The sequence below is a fragment of the Sitophilus oryzae genome, unplaced genomic scaffold (assembly GCF_002938485.1).
Source record: "Sitophilus oryzae breed Bouriz unplaced genomic scaffold, Soryzae_2.0 scaffold_1059_pilon_pilon, whole genome shotgun sequence".
Classification (NCBI taxonomy): Eukaryota; Metazoa; Arthropoda; class Insecta; order Coleoptera; family Curculionidae; genus Sitophilus; species Sitophilus oryzae.
This window is the reverse complement of record NW_022145681.1, coordinates 2,704,904-2,725,456: the sequence shown is the minus strand read 5'-3', so window position 1 is coordinate 2,725,456 and position 20,553 is coordinate 2,704,904. Positions and strand designations below refer to the sequence as shown.

Sequence of the window (20,553 nt, the reverse complement as noted above, 5' to 3'; positions counted from 1 at the left end):
GTGGTAATAACAAGTAAGAGGGTGCTATTAATGCGCAAAGTAGTAAAATTTCAAGAAATTCAATACAAAAACTCGATAATTTAGTTTACTTAAAAAAAGACTACGAAAATAGGCAAAAAAATAGAATTGTTCACAAAGATTCATCAACAACACGATATTATACAAAATAATGACTGACATTAGAATAATTGTCGAATAATAAAGGACTACATTGCTGAACACGGAGCAATGTGACCAACATATCGCTAATAAAATTCGGTTTAAACTAATTTTTGCAGCTTTAATCTAAATAAAATATCTGTTACAATCATTTGCTCTATAAAGTAAAAAGAAGATCTGCTCGGTATCTTATATTATTCAACAAATTTAAACATTTTTGCCAAAATTACATTAGTCAGGTTTATAGACTTTCATGTCAATGTCGATATGATTGATGAGGTGCATCGGAAAATGTTTTGCGATTTCTATACGTATTTTTGGATAAAAATAAATTAATTAGTAAGGCCTGAAACTCATCATTTAGAATTTAGAATTTAGATTGAGTGGGAGGGGGGTTAATCACTTCGACCTTACAGATCCATTGTGTCCCCCTTTCTTGAATCATAACTCATCATACAGTCCCAGGGCTTTGACAAAAGCCAGTATCTGGGACGGTTTTATAGAGGGTAGTTCTCCATCTCCAATATCAGTCGTACCAAAGTTCATGGCACGAATGGTTGTCGTCTCAGCGCACTCAGTGATGAGGTGTACTGGTGTTTCACCATCTTCCCACAGAATCTGCATTCGCCGTTTCTTCTTAGTTTCAATCTACTGAGGTGTTCATTGAGAAGACAGTGTCCTTGTTAAAAACCCCGTGACATCCGAAGATTGTTCTTACTCAGACCTAGGAAGATCTGTGATTTTTATTGATCATAAGCCCTCAGAAACTTCTTCGAGTGTCCTAGACCATTGCAAGATTTCCATTCCAGGTTGCGGATGGAATCTTCCAAGTTCTTGAGTTCCTCCTTGAGTTGGTTACCACTTGGAAAGCAGAACGGTTCTGGTCCAGTTAGTGGAGTGTTCGCTCCTTTTCTACCTAGATTATTTGCTTTTTCATTGCCTTTTATCCCTTGGTGAGCAGGCACCCAGTGTAGGAGGACTTTGTTTTCTTTGCCTAATTTATTCAGCTTCTCTATGTATTCTTTGACCAATTTCGAATTGATTGAGACTGAGTTGATCGCCTTTAACGCTGCTTGACTATCAGATAAGATGGCTATTTCTTGTTTCCGATAGTTCCTATCTAAGATAAGTTGTACGCATCTCTCGATAGCGTAGATTTCTGCCTGTAGGATACTAGGGTAAGTGCCCATTGGTTCGGAGTAGGCTCTCTCGGCCCAAACACTCCGATCCCTGTTCCCGTATTGGTTTTGGAAGCATCAGTATACCAAGTTATGGTATGGTCTTTTAACTGCTGGGCAAGCGTTTCGCTCTTTCAATCCTTCTTATTGCTCAATACTACATTGACATGTTTGTCAAAGTTGTACGTTCTTGGCATATCGTCCACTGGGAGTTGCAGGAGTGGTATTTCCTTTTTGAGAAACTCATCATACACAGTACCAACATTAAATTTTGAAGATACGTTCATTTCATAACTAATTAGTACAGATTACATTATGATAACACTATGTATAATGATTTACACTCTTCTTCACAGAAGATTTTTACAAATTTGATTTAGTTTTGGATCTGTTTCGAATGAAAGAGTTTCAGATACTAAATCGGTAACTTTTTCAAAACCTATCAATCTGCCTCGAAAATTGTGAAGAAGCATCTCTTTTCTGGTTGCTTCTGGCATGGTTCAGGCACTTTTACCAACAGAACAAGGAGACTACCATCACGTCCGTCCTTGTGCGACATTTGGAAAAGAGGTATGGTCAAGGGCATGTTTACTATTCACAGCCGACCGTATTCAGAAGTCCAATGGTCCATACAGGAATTTTTGAACCTGTATAGCTCAAATTGTTCGCTTTTATACCCAGACCTTTTCAGGTGTAGGCAGCAGTAAATAACTTAGTAGCTTAGCAGTACAGTAACTCCTGGATGGTTTACGTGAAGAAACTACACTTTTCTAGCTTATAGATTAAAAAAATAAAATAAATACCTTTATTGCCAAAAAAAATTTTACAATTTGTAGACAAAGATAAAGTAAACAAACAGAGTAAACAAACAAACAAACAAAAGAGAATACAAAACATTATACAAATAACATTGTCACTCTTATTGTTTAAAATAAACATTTATAAATGTTTACAATGTCAAAGAACAAAAAAAAAATAAGATTCAAAAATATTTAGTACTTATTAGTAGTTTGTACTAAATATCAATGACCTCTAGATAAATTTACCTCGATGTCATTGGTAAATATAGTCATAGCAAACATTAGACCAGTGTTGTGACAAGATCAAATTCGATTATCAAAATATAAGTCATTTACGGCGTAGAAAGCCTTGTCTAGTAAATAAGACTTCAATGCTTTGCGAAATGAAGAAAATGATGTTATGGATTTGATTTCAAATGGCAGGTGATTGTGCATTTTTTGAGTTGTATAATATATTGAACTTTTAACTAACTCTGAGCGTGGGGTAGGTAGATAAAGATCTTGCTCCGCGTTCCTGAGTGGATAAGTGTGAGATGGCCTTTCTTGGGAAGCTGATACATGCTTACGTATTAGGCAAACGGATTCAAATATAAATAAGGAAGGAAGAGTTAATATTTTTAATTTTTTAAAAAAGTCCTGGCAATGAATTCTGCTGTTTAGTCCCAGTGAATATCGAACAGCTCTCTTCTGGAGCTTGAAAATGCGGTCAAATTGAGACACGTACCCCAGAATGAAAGGGCATATCTGAGGTGCGACTCAAAAAGTGCATAATAAACAGTTCTAGCCACTGACAAGTTAAGCTCCTTAGAAACAGATCTTAATGCAAAACAGGCAGAGCTTAATTTTTTCGACAAAGCGTCGATATGCATGTCCCATTTCAGAGAATTGTCTACAACAAGCTATAAGAATTTTACAGATTTTACGACGTCAATGGTGGTGTTGTTAAGTACCAAAGGCTGCATTGGGCTGCAGCGAGTTTTTATACGACAAGGCTTTAGTTTTAGTTTGGTTCAGACTCAGGAGGTTCGAATCGCACCAAGATTTAATGGTGATTAAAGAGTGACGAAGTGAGTGAAGTGAAGCTAGTGTCGTCCACAAAAAGACATATTTTACCACTGATGTTTATGTTAGCAATGTCGTTAATAAAAATAAGAAACAAAATAGGGCCAATTAGGTGGAATCTTTTAAGAATGGCATGTTTATGATGACCCAATGCAGCTAACGGAAAGGACAGCCATCTATTTATATGTATTATGCCTGTTCTTTTTCATATAAGCGTGTATGTGAGAGTGTCGTAACCTTTTTCACGCGGAAACCGAGAATACGAATACGCCTAATAACAGGCCGGGTCGCATTGAATGGCATTATCAATTACACGATCGCAGGAAAAACTAATGCTATTATTAGCCGTAGGGAATCCGAACCAGGTGGTTACACGTAGTTAAAACAACGTACCGCCGCCGTTCGGTAACAAGCGCGAAATGAGCTTGCGACTCCGCAATTTGTTTAAGATTCCACGACGTAAGGCCGTAAATAAAATTTACATATCAACGGAGACCATTGGCTAATGTGTATAGTATAAAAAGATACTATCTGTGAATTCCAAGAAGATCTAAGTACTTTGAGTAAAATAATTTAAGAATTTTACATTTTTATCTTTGACAACACGAATGGCAACAAAGTAAGGAATGATCTCAACGCATTAAGAATCAAAAGTGTAGCCAGCCGAGGGCTTAGAGCAGTTATGGTTAGTCAGTGCTGACACGCGAGCTAATTTTTGATAACACGCATCTTGAAAGATACAAAAAATTGGTCAAGTGCGAGTCGGACTCGCGCACGAAGGGTTCCGTACCCTTCATTATCTATACAACATTAGACACTATATTATTATAAACTTTTTTCCGATTTAGCTGAAATTTTGAATGCGCGTATAAGTAATTTAAAAAAAAATCAAGAAACACATTACTAAAAATTGTATTAATCAACAATAAATATGTAAAAAGTAAAAGAAATATGTAAAAATATGTAAAAATAAAAAAAACGATTAAAAAAGTCGCCTTGACTAGGATTCGAACCTGCCTTACTACGGCTCCAACGTCATATCAGCGTAAAGTCCTAACGCTTTAAACCACGCGGCCACTGAGGACTTGAAAGATTCTATGTAAAATTCTTACTTAAAAGATACTGTTTAGTGAAAGTACTTTTTTATTTATAAACATTTATTTAATTCTGTTTTTAGTATTTGTTCTTATAGCGGCAACATAGATACATTATCTGTAAAAATTTCAACTGTCTAGCTATAACGGATCATAAGATAGACCTTTGTGACAGACGGACGGATAGCGAAGTCTTAGTAATAGGGTTCCCGTTTTTACCCTTTGGGTACGGAACCCTAAAAATTGTGTGTGCACTATGTGCGCATTTTTGAAGTAAAACTTCTTACTAAGTAAAACTTCTTACTAACAGCTATTAAATTGGAGAATTTGAAGGACATGTCTGAAAAACTCTAGTTTGAAAATTAGTAAATAATTTGATTTATTTTCACAAAATGTGTAGTAAAATGACAGTATGTTCGTCTGATGACTCCATTCGGGTACCTCTATCTACGTGCCGAGTTTGGTTCCAATCGACCCATAATTAAGAGAAATCCTAACTATTTCGTCCATTTAGAGGTCGTCCCCAATTATTCCGAAATCAACCCACATTTTTCTTCAATATTAAATCCTTAGTCCCCCCCACTGATGAAGGTGTAAAGGAAACGTCGTATCCAAGTTTGCAGGGCGGGACCGTGTGCACCGTCGCTCACATAGTCTACCCACCAAATTTGTTCACGATCGGATGACATCAACTTTTGACGTTTCTTACGTCAAAACTAGCTGTCACAGTGACACGTGTCGTACACAGTCAAGTTGGCCTTGGTCTAATCTATGGACATAGAAAATTTTATTTTAAATCGGACGATTTTTTTGCCATTGATGATGGAGTTTCATGCATGAAACATCGTTAAAAGATAAGGCTCTCTTCATCTTTCTAACGCCCTTGTTTGGGATCATTGACGTTACAACGTGAACAAAGTTTAAATTTTTGCTATGTGTATAATGTAGAACTCAAGTTGGAACACATTATTAATTGAATTCCATTGCTTCTAGAAATATGTATGCTTGTTAGTTGTCTATCAGTTCGTCGATTGCATCAACTTTGACAATTTTTAATATTTTGCTTTAATTAGAAATAAAGTACTACTGTATAAGTGTAATTATATATTCAGTTTGTTAATATCTAATGGTCTATTATGTTTTTTCAGTTCCTTAATGAATTAATAACTTCTTTATTAGTAGATTCTTTCTTAGTAAACACTTTTTTCTTCATTTTCTTAAATAATTTAATTATTTAATTGTTACCTGTCCTACAACAAACCTCGAATACACAATAAACTTCTATTTGCACACCTGCAAATAGCGGAATAAATTAGTGATGTAAAAATATTTTTATGTATATAATAATAGACATTATTTTATGTTTACATTACATATTCTAAATAGCAAGAAATAATACTGGAATCACAGCTGGAATGAATGAATGTTGAGCTGCAGTATACACATTTCTAAAGCCTTATCATTATATAATATGAAAATTACCTTATGTATAAAATTGTTAAAATGAGTGTGGTGGTAGCTTAATTGCGTATGAACGAAAAAGAACGGCGTCAAGTTAGCTACAAAATGACAATCTATGACATTCGCTACACCGGGTGTTTCTCCAAATTGGCTCACCCCTATATTTTTTCAGATACAAAAAACGAGATTTGGTTGTTAATTTATGACATAAATTAGGATTGATTGACGTATTCAATTGTTTTCTGTCACTCCCTCTTTAACAGGAAATTACTACAGCTTTTGATTTTTAAATGACACCCTCTTTTTTTTACTTTATTTGATATATCATATTTCATTTGTTTTAAGGAATATAATACATTGTTAATTAGTACATCTACTAAACAGAGATCATATTTATATTACACTATAGTCAAAAAATAAAAGGAGTATAATTAATTAATGGTATAATTATTCTATAAGACTATTATATACAGGGTGGTCCGCACTGTATTCCAGAAACTTCGGCAGCATATTCTGTGGATAAAAATAGGTAAAAAAGTTCGTATAAATGTATGTCCGAAAATGCTTAGTTTCGGAGATACAGTTCCAAATGATTTCTGAAGTAACGTCAATATTTGGAGGAAAATTGGTGTCTGGGAATTTTTTGAATTTCTTATTCGATAAATATGAAAATTATATTCTCAATACAATTTTCATATTTATCGTATCATATGCCCTATACATTTATATTACTAATAATATAAAAATTTTAATATTTTCAATTAAAAATAAATATCATTTTAAATCAATTGCCAAGAGAGCCATGGCCATAAATGTAAAAAAATAAATAAATAAAAAAAAGTAGGACAATTTGAATCGAAATACCAAGTGTGTTTTGGTTTGGTTTGGTTGTTGTTAGTACCAACTGGAATTAGTTTATTGTACAGGGTCCGGCAATAGTGCTGTAACATGCAATCTGTAACTCCTAGAATAAAAAACGTGGAAATTTTGTTTGGCATGTGTATTTACCATACTTAAACCTTTAAAAAATATATTCCCGACTTTCTGTAAAATCAACAGGGGAGCCAATATTTGAACAGTTCAAAATTTGCATGGGATTTCCTATATTTCCAACGACGATCCACCACCCGGTATACATATTTGGTTATTTATCTATGATTAAATAGTATGTGATCCTTACGTATAAAAAGTAAATTTATCTACTGTAATCGCAAAACGTTTTCCGATGCACGTCATCAATCATATTGACATTAAAGTCTATAAACCTGACTAAATGAAATTTTGGCAAAAATGTTTAAAATTGTTGTATAATTTAAGATACCGAGCAGATCTTTTTTTTACTTTATAGAGCAAATGATTGTAACAGATAATTTATTTAGATTAAAGCTGCAAAAATTAGTTTGAACCGAATTTTATTATCGCTATGTTGGTCGCGCAATGTTGTTCTTTATTATTTGACAATTGTCCTGTCAGTCATTATTTTGTATAATATCGTGTTGTTGATGAATCTTTGTAAACAATTTTATTTTTTTTTGCCTATTTTCGTAGTCTTTTTTTAAGTAAACTAAATTTTCGAGGTTTTGTATTGCATTTCTTGAAATTGTGTGTTGAAAATATGCCGAAGCATTTAAACAGTCGAAGCAAAGAGCTTGTAGCTTCCCTGATAAACAATTCGAACGACAACGTGACAATAAAGGTCCTTTATTACCCTTGACTACAGTCAGAGAGGTAAGTTTGATTGATAAGCACATTATACCATTTTCAAAGTTAGTTATTATTACTTTACACCACTTTCAAAGTTATTTCTACGTCAGTTTTTATTAAATTCTGTGATTATTAGTTTGTGCATTAATAGCACCCTCTTACTTGTTATTACCACTTATGGCGTTGTAAGATGTACATCAATAAATAAATAAATAACCCATAATAACAATAACGCTTAGAATAATCTTCATAATGGACTAGCTTTTGCCAATATGTAATAAGTAAAATAAGCTATAAAACAAATAAATCAATTAATTACTAAAATATTAGTTATTAAATTCAAAATAAAACGTAAAACTTTTTAAAAAATGATATAGTAAATATATTGTTTGTCAATTGTAAGTTAAGATTAATTTCATAAATCCATCACAATCTGGCAGCGCTGTCGCCATCGCTTGTCACTGAAAGTTGATCACGTGCGTCGGAAATTGTTTTGCGATTACCATATGAATGTCTTTCTTAGAGTTATTCCAAACTTTCTCGACTAGCCTAAGTCGAATTGAAATCGAATTTTCGAGAAAACGATTGCATTATCAAAATACCGCTCCGATCGCGTTGCAATATGCTCCCGTAAAATGTCACGGTCCGGCCGACGGGCGTTCGCAAACCTTTTCTATCGCGTAATTTATGATCCTTATAAGCCGAACATAAATTTTCGAATTTTAAAGGAACGACACGACCGCACGCATTTTTTGCACGAACCCGTTCTTTACTCGCGTGTCATAATTGTCATAATTCCACGGCTTTAATGAGCTGCGCGGGGGTGAAAGGCCGAGGAACGTACATAAGTCAATAATGAGCTAGCCGTTCTAATGCGGGAGGACGAGATAAATCACGAGATGGGCACGGCAGCGCTGCGTTGCGTCTAAAAGCAGCTGATTGCAACATACTGCATTTCATACAAAAATACCTTTCCGAATTTTTTAGTGGTGCTATTATTAGTCTGGGTTAGCGATGGGCATTACGATTATTTTTAGTGAATCGAATCAAGCGATTCAATTTGTCATAATGAATCTACTCTTACGATTCGTTCATTTGAACAAACTACAAACATATTTTGCGTATCACAGTATAAATAGATATTTTTTTGTGAATAACTTTCAGATCGCTTGCAATTCATATCCATGATGTTTGTTTAGTATAGGGCATGTGTTCCGAGTCTGTTGATGCCCTACTACATCAAAATACGCATTTTTCATCACTACTGCCCTACTACATCAAAATACGCATTTTTCATAATTATGAAGAGAGCGTTAAATTATAGTTTATCTTATTACTAATAATATAAAATTGGTAGGTATAATAGAACACAAAATTCATACAAATTCAAAAATAATAATTACTGATCTATATTTATGTTATTGTTATTATCTATACATATTACAAGCGTTTGGGTAGGTACACTACTGAAGGTCATAGTTTATAATAATTATAAACTACTAGAACTACTACACTCTTAGAATTATTCTAATATTTATTTTTTAAATTAACAATATTGTAAGCAATGAATCAATTCTTACAATTATTTGAACGAACGAGTCGCGTTATGATTCGATGGGGATTCGAGATTTTTTACGACTCTTTTTTCATGAAGGCGACGGCCTAGCTACGTCGAAACACCGGTTTCCATTAAAACACCGAAGTTAAGCGACGTAAGGCGATACTAGTGGATGGACGGGTGACCGGTTCGAAACTCTGTATCGTGCTGTTGTCCAAAAAAAGGCAAAAGTGTAAATATATTGACACACACTGCTCATTCACGCCGGTTCGAGGCCGGATGAGATCGGATATCTCGTGAGTAAGAGTCGATTTAGACACTTGCTAAGTCGGTAGGCCATTGGTCATGATATAGCCGAGAACCGCGGTTCGGATTCCGCGTAAACAAAGTAGGCCACGTCCAGATTAGCCTGGCAGCGAAAAGGAGACGGTAACTAAATTTTTTACTTTACTTTTCTTGTTTAAGACTTGTTCATTCAAATTTTATGAATCCAGGGTAGCCACGATTCAATTGAACGAACCGTATTGGAAGCAATGAATCAATTCTCACGACTCTTTAACGAACGAATCGTAGAAACGAACGAGTCGCATTGTAATCCGATTTCAGTATTCTTTTAGTCCACCTGTCGTTATATGTTCTCGCCATAATATGATCTGTTCATCACTATTTAATTCTGATTATTGGTTCCAATATGTCTTTAATCTTAGTTCTTTGTCTGATGGTATAATTTGGTATTCTGTCTCTTCTAATGATTCCAAGCTTGGCTCTCTCCATTGCTCTTTGGGATTCTCTTAGGTTTTCTGTTGACTTTCTTGTTAGTGTCATTGTTTCCGCTCCATATGTCATCACCGCCAACACATTGTTCGTATACTTTTCTTTTCAGACATATGGGTATAGGTATATCACTTTTAAATGTCTCATATAATTTGCCAGAATCAGCACAACCCAATAAGGAAATAGTGTAAGCAATGAATCAATAAACAATGAACCCAGTAAGGTCCACCCTTATAACTATTTTATTTTTTCAAATTAAAAAATTGGCGCCGGCAGTTGTTAAAAAGTTGGGCAGTTCTTTTAGTTTCAAAGTACAGGAATTTTTCCAATTTTTTTTATCCCTAACACTGCGACTTTGACTGATTTTGATGTTATTACAAATTTTGTTGCAAATATTACTCCTAATCTTAAATTGAAAACCGCGTTACGATTTTTTAAAATTTTTAACCCCCTCCCATACCCCCTTACCAACCTCCAACTCCCACCAAAAACTAATGGTCAGATTCTCGGGTACCACAGTATTTTTGTGCCAAATTTGGTTAAAATCGGTTTAGCGGTTTTTGAGTTATCTTGTTACAGACGGACAGACAGACAGACACCATGAAAATATTTTGTATTTAGGTCATTTATGACCCAAATAACTCATTTATATTTTGTAAAACATTTATTTTGCACTAAATTGGAAAAATTGGTCTGGACGAAATTTAATAATTATTAAATTTCGTCCAGACCAATTTTTATTATTCAAAGTAAGGAAGGTGGTTATACTTTTGAAACAACGCCCTGTATACTTTAATGTCTACATTATTTTTTCCAGAGTTTGATTTTCTTCGCCGCATTATTAAAATAGCAAAATAAAAGCGAAACACAAACAACGTAATGAAGACTAATGGTTGATAAACGCTAATTTGACTTATTAATTTTTTTTTCTAAGTTCGTCATTAACTTTAAGCCAGGCGCAATTAACGTTATAATGCAAAGTGCATAATGATCGAATGTTTTTTTATTCGCTCATAGTCTAGTGGGCAGCACACGCCGATTTCCATATCAGATGGATAAAATCATGGGATAAGGAATATAAATCTAACGGTTCTTTTAATTTACCATCTTTCAGGAGAATCAGAGTTTAGTTATTTTTTATACAAGACGAAAAGATGAATTCACGGGCGACGAAATCGCGAGTGAATTAATTTCTTCTTCTCGCACGTTTTTTAATTGCTTTCATTTTTGAAAATCTTTGTTTCCTTTTCATAAGTTATTCGGGATTTAAATGGAAGTAGTTTGGATATGGCGTTTGTCGCCTCAGCCTGAATATCTGTTGGTAATTTACTTATTTCGTTTTGAGTCATTTCTGGCTCAAATTCAATCAGCAATCGACACGAAAGAGAATTAAAAAATATTGACTCAAAACTGACCACTAAAAAGACAGCTTTATTTATTTGTCAAATTACATAGAAACTAACGCCAACCCAGCACAATATTTCTTCTACCACAGAATATCTAGCTACGCGTAGCTACATATTCTGTGCTTCTACTCGTAATAAATTCCTTAAAATAATAATTTCTGAATATTTTTTAAAACGTAACTCGCTATGGAAAAAAATATTGTTTTATGCACGTCGATAAAATTGCATTATCGTCTAGTATATAAAATAACTAAAAAATAACTACTTATAATTAATTTATTAACCTTTAATGAAAAGAGAAAAGAATAAAACACCATGAAACAATACTTTTTATGCTTTTAAATGGTTCAAAGGTTTTTTATTTGTACTTGTTTCAGAACCACTTTCGATAGACTTTTAAAATGTCTAGATTATTAGGTTTGCAGAGAATGTCCTAATACGTGTTTTACATGTTCAAAGGGTATTGAGAAGATATATTGTACCGATTTGGTACATAAACCATGTACCATCTTGTACGCTCTCTAGTTCTCATAATAACTCAGCCGTTTAATTACGTAACGTTCCAACTACAAAAGTTATTTAGTCATTCCCATTAGTGATTAGTAATGAGGTAGTACATAGTGTGTGGACGTAATAATAAAAAACAAAATAAATTAAAATAATTCCAGTTACTTGAACCACTTGAACTAAGATGCATGAGCAATACATTTATTTTTATTAGATTGTATTAAAAAAGCCTCTTTTATTTTTCTTTTAGAGGCTATCGCTTCTTTCATTATAATTTGGGCGTTATTTTAAAATATTATTATTTTAAAATAATGTATGGCAATCGCTTCTTTGATTTAAAGAACATAACATAAATAAACATAACATACCTACGTAAAAAATAAAAATAATCATACAGAAAGTTTGGGGCTTTTTGATTTTACCTTATTAAGTAATTGTTATCAGGTAGTAATTGTTAATTTTGAAGTTTAATTTGATATAATGTCATTTTAACAGAACGTCAACGGTTTTTGTAGACGTATCTGTTTTAAAAAACTAAAGTCTTCTCGAATAGTTGAATTTAAATAGTTTTTTTCTTTATTCTTTATATTTTTTTTCTTCCGACGACGGATAGAGATAAACTTTCCGAAACGTTAAGCATTTTTTTGTTCGTTAGGCAAATTTGTATAACTGTAAACCCACAGGGGAACTGTTTACATTTTATGCGAATGCCAACATCCTATTGTTATTGTTTGGTATGTTGCCCAGTATTTCTCCGCTTTTGTTTATTTTTAATTTTGTATACGTATACTTTGGGGAAATCTTAAGAAAATAATAATATAATTAGCTTACTACTTTTCAAAATTTCGACATTTACATATTTTCAGATTTTTAAAAATGTATACAGGGTGTTTCGAAAAAATCTGGTCATTGATTAATCACGATCCTGCTTAAAAGCGCTTGACGTAAAAGCTGATTTTTGGAAAACGGATTGACTTTAGGTGTAGAGGTTCGATAAGAAGGATTTTTCGAAACTCGAATTCTAAGGAGGCAGAAACCGCCCCTCAAATATTAGAATATTTTTTATTTAAAAAACGGTCAAGTTTCCCGAAAAACGCTTAAACACGTATATTTTATTTTCTTTTTTTTACATATTTTAAGATTTTTTTAAAAATGTATACAGGGTGTTTCAAAAATCTGGCCATTGATTAATCACGATCCTGCTTTAAAAAGCTTGACGTAAAAAGCTGATTTTTTGGAAAACGGATTGACTTTAGGGTGTAGAGGTTCGATAAGAAGGATTTTTTCGAAACTCGAATTCTAAGGGGGTGAAACCGCCCCTCAAATATTAGAATATTTTTATTTAAAAAACGGTCAAGTTTCCGAAAAAACGCTTGAACACGTATATTTTATTTTCTTTTTTACATATTTTTAAGATTTTTTAAAAATGTATACAGGGTGTTTCGAAAAATTGATTAATTGGTCATTGATTAATCACGATCCTGCTTCTAAAAGCGCTTGACGTAAAAAGCTGATTTTGGAAAACGGATTGACTTTAGGGTGTAGAGGTTCGATAAGAAGGATTTTTCGAAACTCGAATTGTAAGAAGGAAACCACCCCTCAAATATTAGAATATTTTTTATTTAAAAACCGGTGAGTTTTTCGGAAAAACTCTTTAAACATGTATATCTTATTTTGTTGTTTTACATATTTTAAGGTTTTTAAAAAATTTATACAAGTGTTTCATAAAATATAACCATTGAGTAATCACGATTCTACTTAAACTGCTTGACGTTTAAAGCTGATTTTTGCCAAACGGATTGACTGCAGGGGTGTAGAGGGTTCGATAAAGAGGGGTTTTCGAATTTCAAATTCCAAGCGGGTGAAACGACCCACAAATATTACATATATTTGTTTTTAAATACGGGCGAGCCTTTCGGGAAAACACTTGGACACGCATAATTGATTTTTGTTTTTTACATATTTTGAAAATTTTTTAAAAATCATACAGGGTGTTCCAAAAAGTTGGAGTAATTGATTAATCACGATTCTGCTTAAACTGCTTGACGTAAAAAGCTTATTTTTTGGCAAACGGATTTTCGAAAGTCAAATTCCAACGAGATGAAACTACCCCTCAAATATTATACCAAGTTATATAATAATATCGCCATATTGTTTTTCTCATGCTGACATAAATGTAAGAAAATTTTATCTTAGTTTGTATGTAGAACGTCAACGGTTTTTTGTAGACGTATCTGTTTTAAAAAACTAAAGTGTTCTCCGAATAGATCTCAAGGTTAAATTCTGTTTTGATGCTCTTCCGCTGTAAACTCCCCTACCACTTTCCTCTTTACCCCGCTGTCCATAAACTATGGTAGTGGGGGCACTCACCGATAAAACGATGTAGGCACCTCGATTTTGTGAATTTATGAATGACTTGCTCTATCTATTTTTATTCTTAATCTAAGTGTAAACCTAACTTCTGACAAGTAGTTTCCCGTTTGGGATTAACGCAGGAGTGTTTACAAAAAAATAACTATTTTATTTTGTAGATTTTCTTGCAGTGGCGAAATAGAGAATTTTTTTGGAGAAATATTTATCGGAAAATATCATACTTTAACAACTGTAAAAAATACGTTAATGGAAATTAATAATAACCACCCATCTATGTTTTTATCTCTGCATCTATCAAAGAATAAAATCTAAATGATATTACAATAGAAACCCCTTTGGATTTTTAGGACTTATTTATTAGGAAAATTCAACTATAATTTTCATGTTTTTTTTTACATTTTCTCTAAAACGGTATAGAAATTTGGAAAAGATTAAACGGAATTAAATATTTTAGAACAAGCAACATTTTTTATAAAAAATGCATTTTTCTCAAAATTTCAATAATATAAAAGTTTTTCCTCTTGGAAAGACAATCCGGAGACACGAATAACATTCTGCATTCAGGGGTAATTTCTGTTTTTCTATTTTCCCACTAGAAATCAGGATGCGATATTGTATTTTTAAAAATAACCAGGTTAACGCACTTATTCCAATAATTCGAAAAAAGTCATTGGCATTGAACGTTTTTAAACTCCGCGCGATAAAAATAAATTGGCTTGACAAGTTATGTGCGTGTATCGTCTGAATTTTCATGTCAGGATGGCCGAGCGGTCTAAGGCGCCAGACTCAAGGTTTCCTTGCCTGCGCAAGTAGGTTTCGAGCGTTCTGGTCCTCTCTGAGGGCGTGGGTTCGAATCCCACTTCTGACATTACTTTTTTATTTTATTTTCTTGTATTTAATAAACCGTAGCCAGATTTTTGCATTTACCTTGAATTAATTTTTCGAATTTTACAATATAATTTCATTACATTTTAAATTTATAGTAGATACATCAAAAATCAGTACCTATCTATATTATTATTAAATTATGGTTTAGTATTTTTTAAATTATTTTCATTATTGGCCACAATTAATAAAGTTATAATTAAAATTAAAATAATATTTTTTTTTTAAATTAGTAAATTTTATTTAAATTGTTTATTTCAACTGACTACTTACATCAAAAAAAATTACAGAAAATACAATTTGCCTGTGATTTAAGTCGGCATACAATAAATGTCACCCAAATAATACAGCACAATCGTAAAAAAAACGGTGTCAGAGATAGTTTTGCAATGAAAATCGCTGTAATTTTATTTTGATAAAATTATATGGGGGAATGTCATTGTTCGTCATTTCTAAGCCAACTAGACACCGTTTTCTTTCGATTATTCAATACCACACCAATTTTCAAATGATTCATTGCTATCAAATAGGACAAATACAAATTCAGCTATTAAAACGCAAATTTATATAATACCAAGGACTAATTGAAAACAGCCTATTATTTTAGCGGGCTGTCATTACTAAAACACTTTTACCGATACTTCCTATTAATATGGCCCACGCAAAGCCTACAGGTTGCAAACGACAGGTAAAACATTAGTATAAATTCTTATAAAGGCTACATTTGCAAAATGCAAATCTACCCGATCGTGGGTTAACGAATACCTGATACACCTCTACTACCGGTTTGTGTTACTTTTTTTTTGCTGTCTGTCTCTCTTCGCTTTGTTATCTCTATTGTTAATGGTTCATATTACTAGAGATGAGCTGGAATTTTACAATGCTTTTATTTTATTCTTTTTCATGATTTCAGAATTATTTCTAGGATACCGAATACGTTAACAATAACAAAATATTAAATTGACAATTTCTTAAAATTATCTAAAATTGGTTTAGGTCCTTTTAATGCTCCGATTCTTTAACGGTTTGCACTCAGAGGCAAAAAAATGCGGAAACGGAAAATTTTTGGCCAAATTTAAAATGTTATATATTTTTTATTTTTAGCACTATTTCCTTAATTTTTTTTAGTCAACTGTATATAAATTTACTAACTTTAATTCGTAAACTAAGTTTATTATAAACTTTAGCATTTGACTTATTAATTATATAAGGTTAATCGAATAGTTGTTTTTTACCCTATCTTTAAAACACCCTGTGCAATAATTTCGTAAAAAAACAACGATTTATTGTACAAAAAGCCAAAATAGCTTCATCGACAAAAGATTTACAAAACAAACAAGAGCACAAAAAAATATACAACTAATAAAAAATATCAGACAATACAAATAAATTAAAAAAAAATTACGTCATTAAAATTAAAAATAAAACATATATGGACATTGCAGAACACAGGCGTATCAATAAAATTTTACAATAGGAAAATTGTAAATAGAGATAATCATGTAAGAGTTATAAAATATTAAATATTAGACCTTTAACCAGTGTGTGAGATGATCAAAATTTTATAATTCAAAATTGTTCATGAGGAAACATCAACAAAAAAGTCGTTTACCGCATATAGGGTTCTCTCAGTATGATTTCAGAGCTTTGCGAAATGCGGGACAGAATGAAAGTGACTTGATATTCAAAGGCAGATGATTGTACATTTTTTTGGCATTGTACAGTATTGAACCTTTAACTAGTTCTGAGCTTGGGGTTGGCAGATAAAGATCGTGCTCCGCATTCCTAAGTGGATAGCTGTGAGATGGCCTTTCGGGAATAGCAGATATGTGCTTGCGAATTAAGGAAGCGGATTCAAAAATGAATAAGGAAGGAAGAGTCAGTATTTTGAATTTTTTAAAGAAATTCTGGCAGTGAGTTCTACTGTTCAGTCCGAATAAATATGGGAAGTTTGAAAATACGATCAAATTTTGTCGCGCAGCAAGTACCCCAGAATGGAAGGACACAACGTAAGCAAAATTTCTTTAAACATTATTTTTCGGTCAGAACCACGCCTCCTGAATATTGTTTTTTGACTTGTGTCAAAACATGCCTTGATTAATTTTTAAGAGCAAAATGAACTTGCCACAAACATTTTCCAATTTTTTTAATTATCGTTACTTTTTGATATTATTCTTCATAATGGCGAGGTGGCTTTGGTGATTATTGTTGTGTACAATTGAATATGGTTCTTAGTGTCGTAGATTGTGCAAAAGTCATTGATCTTGTTGAAAATGGCCGAAATTATGAATATTCGCTTGGTCCTTGAAGAAGAATGGGAAAACAACACAATATAATTTACAGCCTCATTAACAGTAACAATTTTTTTGTTTGTTTGTACACTTAGTTATTAGAGTTATTTTTTATCCTTATCCTAATATCCCTAGTTCTGTTAATGTTACTAATATTTATTAAAACCAAGTATCGTTACTTGTTACTTTTTAACATTTTTTAATATAGAGTTTTAATCAGTGTCGATATGGCATTACGACAATAGTCATCAATCAAAGCCACCTCTTGATATTAAAAAATAACATCACAAAGTAATGATTGCAACAAAAAATTGCAAATTGTTGGTGGCAAGTTCATATTTCGCTCTTAAAAATTAACCAAGGCCATGTAAAACAAAACTCTCAGGAGACATGATTCCGAAAAATGACCTTTTAGGAAAAGTTACTCACGAAATTATTGCGCAGGGTGTTTTAAAGTTAGGGTAAAAAACAACCCGTTTAATTAACCCTGTATAATAAGCCAAATACTAAAGTCTACAAAAAACTGAGTTTATGAATTAAAGTTCATAGATTTATATTATACAGTATGCTAAAAACTTCATGAAAATAGGGTTAAGTAAGACAAATATAACACTTTAAACGTGAGAAAAATGTCGAGTGTAGTAAAGATTATTGTATTTATTTATTAATTTAATGAAAATTTAAGATCATAGAAAAATGAATTTCAATTTTGATCTTTCCTGGGTTTACTGTGATTTGTTCAACGTTCAAACTTTTGATTCTCTAGGGTCTCTGTTATAGGTACTATGTCATGTTCAAGATTTGACTACGTTTACGTTAATATTTATAACGAGAGAATACACGACAGTGGCAGTTGTTGTCTGTCATTTTCATTAATTTATATTAATTAACTGTTTCTGTAAAAAAATTACGGCGTCTGTCGAAATCTTCCTTGACTCGATGGACAGACTTTAAATATCGGATTACTACATGTCAACTTACCTATACCTAGATTTAATAAAATATGTAGACAGATAGTACGATTTTAGAAGGTATGGCCGGTGGAAGGAAGTGTATTTTGTACTGTTTATTGACGCACCAATCTTTTGTAGACAATTAAAATGAATTTCCACAAGGAAATTGCGAAGGATGCATTACTCAGGCCAATCAGGATGTTTCTCAGAAAATAGGTTTTCGGAATATATAAATAGTAATGGCGTTAGGATAATGTTTAACGAAGATATCAAAACTAAATAAATATTTTTTATGTGTTATATTAATGACGTATGTTGTTTATTTGTTGTGTATTAATATTTTTCAATTTTTTATGAAATTCTTGGTGATACACTTGTATTGCTTAGTGTTATTATACCGGGTGCGTCTCAAAAGTGGCTCACCCCTATAACTTTTTTATTCTCTCAGATAAAAAAACGAGATTTGGTACGTTAGTATATGACATAAATTAGGATTGATTGATGTATTCAATTGTTTTTGGTCACTTCCTGTTTCACCGGAAATGACTACAAATTTTCATTTTTAAATGGCACCCTCGGTATTTTTTTAATTTAATCGATAGAAAATGACATTCTTTAATGGAATGACATCATATGTTAACTTTTGACATTCTCGCTTAATAAAAAATCGTATTTTAAAATTCAATCTAGAGTGCCATGGCTAATAACCGACTGTGGTAATAACTAAATTTGAGATTTAGACTATACACATATTTTTGACAGGCAGTTTTTTTCGTCCAAAAATTTTTTTTCGTCCAAACCAAACCAAACCAAACCAAACCAAACCAAACCAAACCAAAAATTTTAAATATTTTTTTTTCTCAAAAATGGTTAATGTTAGGTATAGACAGTTTAATATCAAAATTCATAAAATTTTACAGAGAATTTAAGTATGTAATAAAAAATGGGGGCACCCATTTAAAATAAAAAAGTTGCTGTCAACTTAGGGTATTTCCGGAAGTGCCGCCATATTGAAAATATTTTCAATCGATAGATCTTGTTGTAAAACAATGATGTGCAAAAAATCTCCGATCTAGATATTGTAGTTCTCTAGAAACCTCTAATACACGCTCAGCCTGGGACACCCTGTATATCACCAAAGAGTGAAAATACGTGATATATTTTTATAAATACACTTTTTAAACTTTTAAGGGGGGGGGCAGGCAGAATTCAAATAAGGAAATTCAAATAATTCGTTTTTTGACATATGGAGATAAAATATGACCAAACCAAATCAAGAAAATATACGTTTTCAAGCTAAATCTTAAATAACTTTAAAACGATTTATTTTAGGTATAGGAACATGTACATATACTCAAAAAGTAACGAATTTTTTCACTAGCAAAATAAAAAAGTGGGTTTTCATTTGAAAGAAAATTATTTATGATAATGTTTTAATCGCACAATTCCATGACAGCTACCGCCATTATTTAATTTAATTTTTGTAATAGATAGTCACATACATATTTCTCTTTAATTAATTCTCTTCATTTTTTGTTCCACAGAATTTTCTGTGGGACCTACTGTTCAGCCAGAAAATCGATTCCAAATTTTTTTTGACTTTCTCAAAAATTGTGTGGTGGGGGTATACGAATTTTCGAATTTAAGCTTTTCCAGTGGACCACTTACGACTGGTAAAGTATGAGAGCGGGGGTAATTTGATGGGAGTTAATGTGCCAAAGATGACTAGAGATAGAGATTGACTGTACTAAAAGTAAATCTCCTTTACATGTTTTGACTTATTGTTGAATCACCCTGTACATCGTTTTTCATTATTAATTTTTTTAAGATTTGCATAATAAAAGGAAATAATTCTCTTATCTTTCTGTTTTGGACCTAAAAATTGAATTACCACCTTTAAAACCCCGTAACAAATTTAACAATAGTTACAGAGAATAAATAGTGCCAAATTTTAAGCCTCTGGGACCTTTTTTTGTGTGGGTGATTTACAGACCTTGTTCAATTGCCCTTTATCATTTTATAATGCTACTGCAATTTTCATTTATATACCTGACAAATTCGGCATTAATGGCGACTTGTCTGGATGATAGACGAGCAAAAACCAATTATGGCCATTTCCTACGATAATTATCGACATGCAAAAATACAAGATTCAGTTAAAGCGAAAAAAACTTAATACTTACTAATTATTTCTGATGACCAATTTGGATTAAAATGAAACGTTGTATCATTAAAATTCAAATTAAGGCACAAAAGACAGATTATTTATAAACAAAACTAATTACATTTGCATATATGCGATGTCTTAAGATGTTAGGAAAAAAAACACGTACCTATTAAACGTGCAT

The 20,553-nt window shown here is 32.3% G+C and overlaps 1 protein-coding gene and 1 non-coding gene across 4 annotated transcripts in view; both read left to right on the top strand.

Moving 5' to 3' along the window:
* LOC115876646 (unconventional myosin-XVIIIa) overlaps window positions 1–20,553 on the top strand; it is a 375,213-nt gene that overhangs the window by 106,909 nt on the left and 247,751 nt on the right. The gene's annotated exons all lie outside the window — the stretch shown is intronic.
* Trnal-caa lies at window positions 14,830–14,944 on the top strand. The gene is made up of 2 exons: window positions 14,830–14,867; window positions 14,900–14,944. It is a non-coding gene; the product is annotated as a tRNA-Leu (tRNA).